The following is a 9,370-nucleotide window of genomic DNA, read 5'->3' on the forward strand; positions in this document are numbered from 1 at the left end:
GACATGGGGTGAATCTCTCTGTCACACTGAGGATGGAGAATAAGCACCCACACAAACGGCAAAGAGCACGAGCTCTTAGCAGCTGATTCCAGTGCACGAGCGATGCATTGCCTTGGCTTGGCTTCGGCCTCGCAGGCGCAGAATTTATTTTGCTTTAAACAAGTGTTAAACAAAGCTTAGTTCTAATTTTTACCACATAAGCCGTGTGGGTCAAATCTCGAGACGAATAAAGAATTCGGATATTTGCAAATCCGCAGAACTTAAGGCTGAGGCCCAGGGCGGTAATGAAGAAATGACGATATAAGCAAGCGTTTTAAACGTAATTCTTAATCATAGATGCGTCCTAAAAATATTGAATTATTTTCGAATATATCAAATAGAAAGTGTTCATCATTTTGATATTGAAATATATGAGCATATTAGAAATCGCGCTTCCTGAGAACTAGTAAAATGTTACGTTTTTGGCCATACATGGTTTGGTAGTGCAGATGGACAGAGTTTTGTGCTAGACCGAATTGGTTCAGTTAAAAAATGTATATATACCAACTCATGTTTAAAAACAAACCGGAGCTCCCCTAGCGGACGCCACCGGCGCCGCCCATGCGCGGTGGATGGTGGGCAAGAAGCCCGCCGTCGCCCATAAACAAACCATTGAATTGCGTTGTTGTCGGCGTCGGTGTCAGTCCCCGTGCTCTTTTTCGCGTTAGAATTGTTGGTTCTAGGTCCTCCTAACAATGTCTGACTACTTTAGTGGCCTCAGCAAAACTAACGAGCTCAAGCTTTGCGTGAATAATGTGACGTGCGGCGATTCATTTCACGTGGACGCCGCAGAATGGGGGCTAAAGCCTGACGCCCCCGATGAGAAATTCTGTTTGCTATTTTTAGTCGCGACGTTGCTCGGACTGCAAAAGCGTGGACCGTAGGTGAGATGGTGGACGTCGATACTGAAAACCGCAAGTAGGATCGAGCATTACAAGTCGGTGATGGCCACTGGTAACAATAATGATCAACATCTTCTTGTATCTGTTTACACTTAGCCTACTTACCCGAACCAACCTTCAAAAGTGTTTTGACGCCTGTACTTAGTTCTTATCGCAATCACCGGGTAAACGTTTGGTTTAGGGGTCGCTGTCGTTTGAACGAGCTGAGGACAAAAAGCAGCCAAGCTGGTTGAAAGACAGACGACAGTTCGAACGCATGCACAATGGAGTACGGGCAAGAAGCACCGCGTCTCGCGCGAACAAACTATTCGAATGTCACGTTTCCGGCGTCTGTGTGAGTCTGCATACTCTTTTTCGCGTTGGAATTGTCGATTCTACTCTCTCATCGCAATGTCTCACCACTTTAACGCCTGAGCGAAATTATCAAGGCTCGTTACGCTGCTAAATTTTGCGTAAATAGTTTGACGAGCGGCGATTCATTTCCGTGAACGCCGCAGAATGGACGCCAAAACCATGATGAGATTCTTCAAGCTATTTTCGGTCGCGACGTCGCTCGTGCTACAAAAGTGTAGAAGTTAGCGGCGATGATCGATGTCGATACTGAAAATCGGAAGCGGGAACAGACCAAGCGGAACAAGTCGGTGATGGCCACCGGTACCAATTGCCAACATCTTGTATCTACTGTTTACACCGAGCCTACTTAAGTCTTTTGAGGCGTGCAGTTACTTCTTATTGCAATCACCCGGTCAAAGTTTGGTCTACGGGCCGCTTTTGTTTGAACGAGCAGACGACAAAAAGCAGACAAGTTTGAAAGAGCAGACGAAAGTTCGAACGATCAGGCGGCCGTGTGAATTGGAAGACGCAATGAACCCGTGGGTGGTCCGGACAACTTGGCCGTTTTCTCTCGTTCATTTTGGAACAAAACAAATACATCTGGCGACCACAAAATGTTGCCCGCACACGCAATCGTAGTTCGACAGCGTCTGGTTTGCCCTTCTCACGGCTACACTCCACGTTCTCGGACGAACGGAGGGGGCAAAAATACATGAAAACTGATCTTCAAACCTTTCCAGACTCTCTTGGTACAGCCCCCGTCGCAGCATTTTTACGAGAAGGCAGGTTTTTTGTGTCGTTTGTTCTAAAGGAACACAGGAATGCATGCCTGGCACGGCCACTTCTGCCCACCGCCCCAGACCAGAAGTGTGTCCGGCGCGCCACCACCGCGGCGTGACGTAAAAGAGTTGAGTTCGTGTATAGAGTCTTGCTTTGCACATTGTGGCCCGGTTTTCATTTTCGTTTTATATTGAGAGCCATATTTTTGCTAAATAGGCTTCGTGGGAGTAAATTCGCGGTCGATTTCCACGACAAGCACTTAGTTTTTACCTCTGAAACTTTTTACAGTTATTATTCGGTATTGCCTCAAGATGTGCTCCAAATATCACTAATACCCAATTCACATGGTCGTAAAGGTACCTTTAACTAAGCGACCTTCATGGATGCTGGCGAATCAGCGCGTGATCCTCCGCGCGTGACAAATGCTCGCGACCAATTGCAGCGAGGTGCCTCGCCGGTTGCGAAGGGACCAATGTTAAAGTTACTTTTAAGCTGGCTGTGTGAATGGGGCATTGAATTGAAACGCAATGTTTGTTGTAAGGCTCATGTGAAAATAAATAAAAATGAAAAAAAATTGCCAACCATTTTGTTTTTTTGTAGTAGAAATGCTCCGCCATTATTTTTTCGATACAAGGTATTCGAACTTCTGGCAGACAGGCTTAAATATATGATCGTTTGCAAATTGTGGACTTTTTGAATTTTTCGTTTAGTGTGTAAACAAAATTTTAAACTGAAGATAAATACATACCTTCTTTAGGAACAGATAGTTAATTTTAATATATACGTTTTACCGCTCGAAAAATAATGTTAGTTTAAACAAGTTAGATAATTATAGCGTGCACAAATTAGAACTTCTCATTTTAGCAATCTTTGCTCAGGTATGCATAAGGTCCACAAAAAACATAATATCAGGTTCTTTTGAAAAATTTATGGCCTAGAATTTCATCTGTTGAGTTATGACCAAAACTGAAGAACTACGTGTTGTGGGTCGCTCTACTATACTGCTGCCCAATCGGTCCCTGCCTGGTCCGCCCTCCCAAGAAGTCACACGAACAAGGATTGATTCAAATCGTTTTACTGTTCGGCGTCTTGGTTCTGGGCCTGGCAGTCGCTGTCGTTGTCCTGACCGTGCCTGGCGGAATCCTCGTGCACTCTGTCACGCGCACCGGGCCGCCGGCCACCGCTCCTGCCCCCTCGCGCGCCGTCGTCCTCCTCGGCTTCCCACACTTCCCCCCCCCCCCCCCCCCCTCAAGGCCCGGTCTTCGGGGGGCCCCGGGTGCTCACTGGTTTTGGCCGAGGAGTTGTTCCACCTCGGCCATGATGGCGTCGTCGGAAGTCGAGGGGGCGGAGGGGGCTGGTGGACGACACTGGCCCGATGGCTTGTGCCGCAAGATGTGGTGGCGGCCGATGTTGTGGGGGCCGTCGTGGTGGCGGGTTCGATAACAGCGGCTGCGGCAGCCGGTGCGGCGGCACGGTTTTCGGGAGGCCGGGCTGGCTGGACGGAGGCCAAGGCAGCGGGAGCCAGGAGGTCCGGGCGGCTTGCCCTCAGGGTCTGGACCGCTTCCGCCACGTTGTCCGGGAGGGGTTGTGCCTTCAGCAGGTCAGAATGGAGTCGACCTGCTTCGTGGGTTTCCAGATGTATTATCGGGACCCCGCACAGCCAGCAGGTGTCAGGCGCTCCCAAGACCCGTGGCGCCGCCGGCTGCGTGTGGCCACGGAACGGGAGTGGGACTTGGTGGTCGGGCTGGCCAGGCGTTGGTCTGGGTTGATGCTTCCAACGCCGGCGGGAAACGAAGTGGACCGCCCCTCCTTCCACCCACGCCTTCCACGTGGCTACGGTGTGGCAGGGGGGCCGACTCCAGGCAGGTCCCCCTGTCGTAGACGGACCCGCTCCGTGGTGCGGGGGCTCCGTCGCGGACGGCCCTGCCTGGTGCCGCGATGTTGCTGCGGACGGCCCTGCCCCGTGCCGCGTAGGCCTGCCGGCTGCCGGGCTCGCGGTACCTGCGGAGCCCGGGCGGCGCTGGACCGCTCCGCCGTTCGGCCATCCCCGGTGTTGAAGCCTCCCTGGGCGGCCGCCCCGAGTGTTTGGTCGACCGGACCACTGGGGTCCAGCCGCCTCGGGGCCTGGCCCGTCGGGTGGGCCTCCTGGGTATGGCCCCCTGGGGCGGTTTCTCCAAGGAGGCATCCTGTGTAGAAAGAACACTGTCAGACACCGGAAAATCATCACTTTCTGTGGCCGAATGTGGCGGCGGCGGTAGTTTTCATTCACTATGTTCCCCATCGCGACGGTAATACCCCTTCAAGTCCGCGATGTGAACTGGACCCGACTCCTCATTTGTATCACACCGAGTGAGTTTATAAGTAAGCCGTGACATTCGCGTCTTTACCTCATAGGGCCCTTCCCATCTATGAGCAAGCGATGCGGCGAAACCGCTAGCTGCGTTGCTCAGAGGGAGGGTTCTTCTCAGGACCAAGTCACCAACCTTGAATTCCAAGTGCTTATGGCTCCTGTCATACTGCACCGCTTGCTCGATCCTTGCGGCATCAAGATTCTCTCTAGCATCGTGCAGCGCCCCAGACAAGCGGTTCGTTAGCTGTTCCGCATACCTAGAGAGCGGGCGTCCTGGTGTTCCTTGGTTGCTCCGTAACTCGTTCTCCAGCGGAGACGGGATCTCTTTACCCAGGTTCAGAAACGCTGGCGTGAAACCAGTCGATCTCTTCACAGTATTCCGGATGGCAAAACCCATCTCAGCGATGTGCTCATCCCAGTCTCGGTGTCTCTCCGTTAGCGCGATCAGCATGCTTTTGATATTCCGATGCACACGCTCAGTGATATTGGCTTGGGGATGGTACGGTGTTGTCCTCTTGTGCTTTATGTTCAGCGCCAAGCAGGAGTCCACGAACACTTTACTAGTAAAATAACTAGCGTTATCACTAATGAGACACCTGGGTGTGCCGAAGCGTAGGAAAGTATCCAGTAACTTTTCCAAGATCCGCTCTGAAACCAGCTTCCTCAGTGGGTACAGCTCTGCCCACTTTGAGAAATGATCGGTAATAACCAAGAGGTACTGGTTTCCCCGCGGACTTCTCGGCAGTGGGCCGATGATGTCGCAAGCGACGATCTCCCACGGGTAGTGACTCTCCACCGACTACATCAAGCCCGGAGGCTTGCCCCCTCTGGGCTTCGCTTTCTGGCAGGCTGGACAGCTGCGGGCGTATCGGAGTGCGTCTTGCCTCATCCCCCGCCAGGTCGCGGCGCGGCATAACTTATGAAAAGTCTTGCTGCCACTGCCATGACCTGCCAGAGCCGAGTCGTGGAAGTACCCGATAAACCTCTTCCGTAGCTTCCTGGGAATCACCACCCTGAAGGGAGACTCATTACCCTCCCCTTCATCGATCGTTGGGATGTAGCGAAGCAATAAGCCGTCTTCGCCCAGCAGATATGAATCAAATTGATCATTAACCCGACCGCCAGCCTTCCCGGTGTCGACCGCAATTTCAGCCAGTTTACCCAACACCCACTGGCAAAAACCATCTGCTTTCTGGGCCTCGACAAGCTCTTCCTTGCTGACCACTTCACCCCAAGCGACGATCCTTTGCTCTTTCGTGCCGCGCGCTAAGGCTGCTACGAGTGCCGGTTGCTTCGCCTCCTCCCAACCGTCCGTGAGGGACCTCACCCCTGCATCCGGAGACATTCTCCTGTTCTTCCCGCGCTTCTCGTTACACTCTGGTTGCGTCACCTCCTCCCAACCACCAACCTGGGGCGCCCGAGAGAGCGCATCCGCGACCTTGTTGGTCGATCCCTTTCGGTACTCAACCGTGTACGAGTAGCGCTGCAAGGTTAGTACCCAGCGGGCCAGCCTTCCCGCGGGCTCTTTTAGCCTCTGAATCCAGGTAAGTGCTGCGTGATCAGTCTGAATAACGAAAGTCGTACCGTCTAAATAGAAGTCGAACTTCTTCAGAGCAAACATGACGGCCAACCCCTCCTTTTCCGTCACGCTGTAGTTGCGTTCCGACGGTGTGTACGTTCGACTAGCGAATACCACAGGGCGCAACTGTCCGTCGTGCTCCTGTAGCAATACTGCTCCGACACCGTAGTCGCTCGCATCTGTCTGCACAACAAAATGCCGATTAAGATCTGGTAACCGAAGGCTAGCGGTGCTTGCTATTGCCCTCGCGAGAGACGAGGAGGCAGCACCCTGCTCTGGACCCCAGACCCACCTCGAGCCTTTCCGGAGCAGCAGATTCAATGGCAGCGCCAGCTCCGCGCACATCGGGATTAACTGCCGGTAAAAGTCAACCATCCCCAGAAACCTTTGAAGGCTCTTTACATCGTGCGGTGGTGGATAATCGAGAATGGCCCTCAATTTCTCATCGTTCGGCTTCAAGGTACCATTGTCTACGACAAAGCCTAAAAGATTTACCTTTGAGGCGGCCAGTTGCACCTTTTTTGGATTAATTGTTAGACCGGCCACACTCATTCGCCTTAAGACGATATCAAAATGAGTTAGGTGCTCTTTGAACGCCTTGGAGAATACCACAACGTCATCCATGTAGGCCATGGCGAAGTTAAATTTCGCATCGCCCAGCACGATGTCCATGAGCCGTTGGAAACTCGACGGCGAGTTCGACAACCCAAACGGAAGACGCGTAAACTCAAATAACCCCCTGTAACAGGTGAACGCCGTCTTTTGGACATCGTCTGGCGCCACCTGGATCTGGAGAAAGCCCCTGCTACAATCCAGCGTGGTGAAAACCCTCGCGCCTCCAAGCGAATATATTATGGACTCAATAGAGGGAAAAGGATACGCGTCCCTTCTAGTGACCTCATTAAGCCTTCGGTAATCAACGCAGAGGCGCGCGGTGCCGTCTTTCTTTGGTGCCAAAACTACTGGAAACGCCCAGGGACTCTGCGATGGCCGCACCGCCCCTGTGTCCAGCATCTCGTCGAGAGCCGCGTCTAGGAGGGCCCGTTTATGTACGCTTAGTGGTCTAGGATTACACCCCCACGGCCTGGCCTCTCCTGTATCTATCTTATGTTGTAAAACAGTCTTAAGCCCCGGTCTCTCGGTAAACATAGCTGCGTGTTGGGACAAGGCGTTCGCTAGCATCCGCCGTTGGTCGGCGAGCCCATCGAAAGACGCAATTATCATTTCGACGTTCCCGGGCACGACTCGCGCAGCTAATACCTGCTCCTGGCGTGACGCAGCGAGCGAACGTTCCATTCCCTACACCAGAGATGATGGGGCAACAAAGGGAATAAGAGGAGAAAACGCACTATAACAATACCCGTTGTTCCTCAAGTCCAGGATTATGCCCTCACGACAGACGAAGTCCTGCCCCAAAATAACAGGAATCGACATACCAGGCAAGTAAACGAAACGTTGCCTCCTTCGTCTGCCGTCAAGGCCAAGGTGAAGGCGCATCGCCCCTTGCGCTTCGGCCAATCCTGTCGCTAAACGCGGCGGAGTTACAAGTTCCCGCGCGCAAAGGTTCCCGTTACGGCAGTCCTCGTACACATTATCGCCAATTAGAGAAAGGGTAGAACCGGTGTCAATTACTGCCGAATATTCTCTACCACCGATCTCTACACGCACGTGCGGGCCCTTCTCAGGTGTCGTGCTCTGAGCCCGACACGCCGACGGGGCCATCGCCACGCGGTCGCCGGCCACAATTTCAGCCCTGTCGGCACACTGATACTGGGCCTCGGCAGCGGCCGGCAACCTCGACTCAGAGGACCTGATTTGTGGCGCCGGCCTCTGGCGTTTCCCTGGGAACCCTGAGAACCAGACGCTACCCACGTGCAATGCCGTCTGATGTGCCCAAGACGGTGACAGTTGTAACACCTGACTTGTGGCCGGTCGTTACGCGCAACCTGTCCATCGTTACTCTCACGCGACACTTCATCTGTGGCAAACCGCGGTGAGTCATGATCCCCGCGACTGTCGTGACCAGTCGCGCCTCTGCGATGGTTGACCACTGAGCCACCCCTACGGGTCTGCACTCGGGCCGAGTTTGCGTTGGCTGCCCTGCGCCTTTGCTCGTATGCGAAGGGGTCCAAAGCCCGGGGCGTTATAGTTACCCCATGACCGCGCTCCGCAACGGCCGTATACGCCGTCCGCGACTCGATGTGAGTGTCTGCGGCGCGTCCTGCCCACGCGCATCTTGGCTCTAGGGACTCCTCGGCCCTCGGAGGGGGGCGGTACTGCAGCTCAGCGAGCAAGCCCGCTTGGACCGTTCGCGCCTCTCTGGCAAGTGCCCCAGATCCGCGAAATCCCGTCCGCGCAGATAGGCTTTGAATCTAGGGTGACATTGCCGTATCGCTCTAGCTACCTTCTCTGCGTCAGACGCGGATGGTTCGGCCCTCAAGTAGAGCTCCTGGAGCGCGCGAACGTACTCCACGAGCCTCTCGTCGGGGTGCTGAGTGCGATTAGCTAGTTCGTCCCAAATCCGCATCTCGTAATCAGGGGGCAAAAATTCCTCCCTAAACCGCTTCCGGAAGTCCGCCATCGATAGAAACGGTCGTTGCAACCGCCTCTAGCGCGACGCGTCGCCCGTTAACGCGATTGGCACGATCTGCACCAAGGCCGTTTCGTCTGATGCTCCCAACGCGGCTACATACGCGTCTAAGTCCTGTAAGAAATCGTGGACCGATTTCCCGTCGGAATATCCGGCGTAGGTCGGCGTCGGTACGGACAACCGCGGTCGGGGCAGAGACATAGGCGGGGCACTCGCGACTCCTGGAGTCGTCGCGATTTGTCGCGAGAACGTCTCCATCGTCGCCGTCATGGCGCGCATAAACTCGCCGATGTCTGCCGCGCCTCCAGCTGGAGCTGATGGTAAAATCCCAGCATCTGGAGATGCTCGCGTACTAGAGCCTTCTCCGGCCCCCGCAGCGTCAGTCGGTTCCTGAGTTCCGCTCTCAGACGAGTCGTCCTCGTCCGTATTGGGGGTCGACCTCGTCTTGGGGGGCATTGTTAGCGTTTACCCTTCTACACCACGCTGAACGCTCAATAGATCTGTGTGACTCCCCGGGACGAACAGAACAAGCAGCAGACCAATCGGGCCCCACGTTGAAGCGCCAGTTGTTTGGGTCGCTCTACAATACTGCTGCCCAATCGGTCCCCGCCTGGTCCACCCTCCCAAGAAGTCACACGAACAAGGATTGATTCAAATCGTTTTACTGTTCGGCGTCTTGGTTCTGGGCCTGGCAGTCGCTGTCGTTGTCCTGACCGTGCCTGGCGGAATCCTCGTGCACTCTGTCACGCGCACCGGGCCGCCGGCCACCGCTCCTGCCTCCACGCGCGCCGTCGTCC

The 9,370-nt window shown here is 54.3% G+C and overlaps 1 pseudogene; it reads right to left on the bottom strand.

Moving 5' to 3' along the window:
- Positions 1-2,962: 2,962 nt before the first annotated feature.
- LOC120844525 lies at positions 2,963-7,937 on the bottom strand (annotated as a pseudogene).
- Positions 7,938-9,370: the final 1,433 nt, after the last annotated feature.

This window comes from Ixodes scapularis, unplaced genomic scaffold (genome assembly GCF_016920785.2).
Source record: "Ixodes scapularis isolate PalLabHiFi unplaced genomic scaffold, ASM1692078v2 ptg000800l_1__unscaffolded, whole genome shotgun sequence".
NCBI classification, from domain to species: Eukaryota; Metazoa; Arthropoda; class Arachnida; order Ixodida; family Ixodidae; genus Ixodes; species Ixodes scapularis.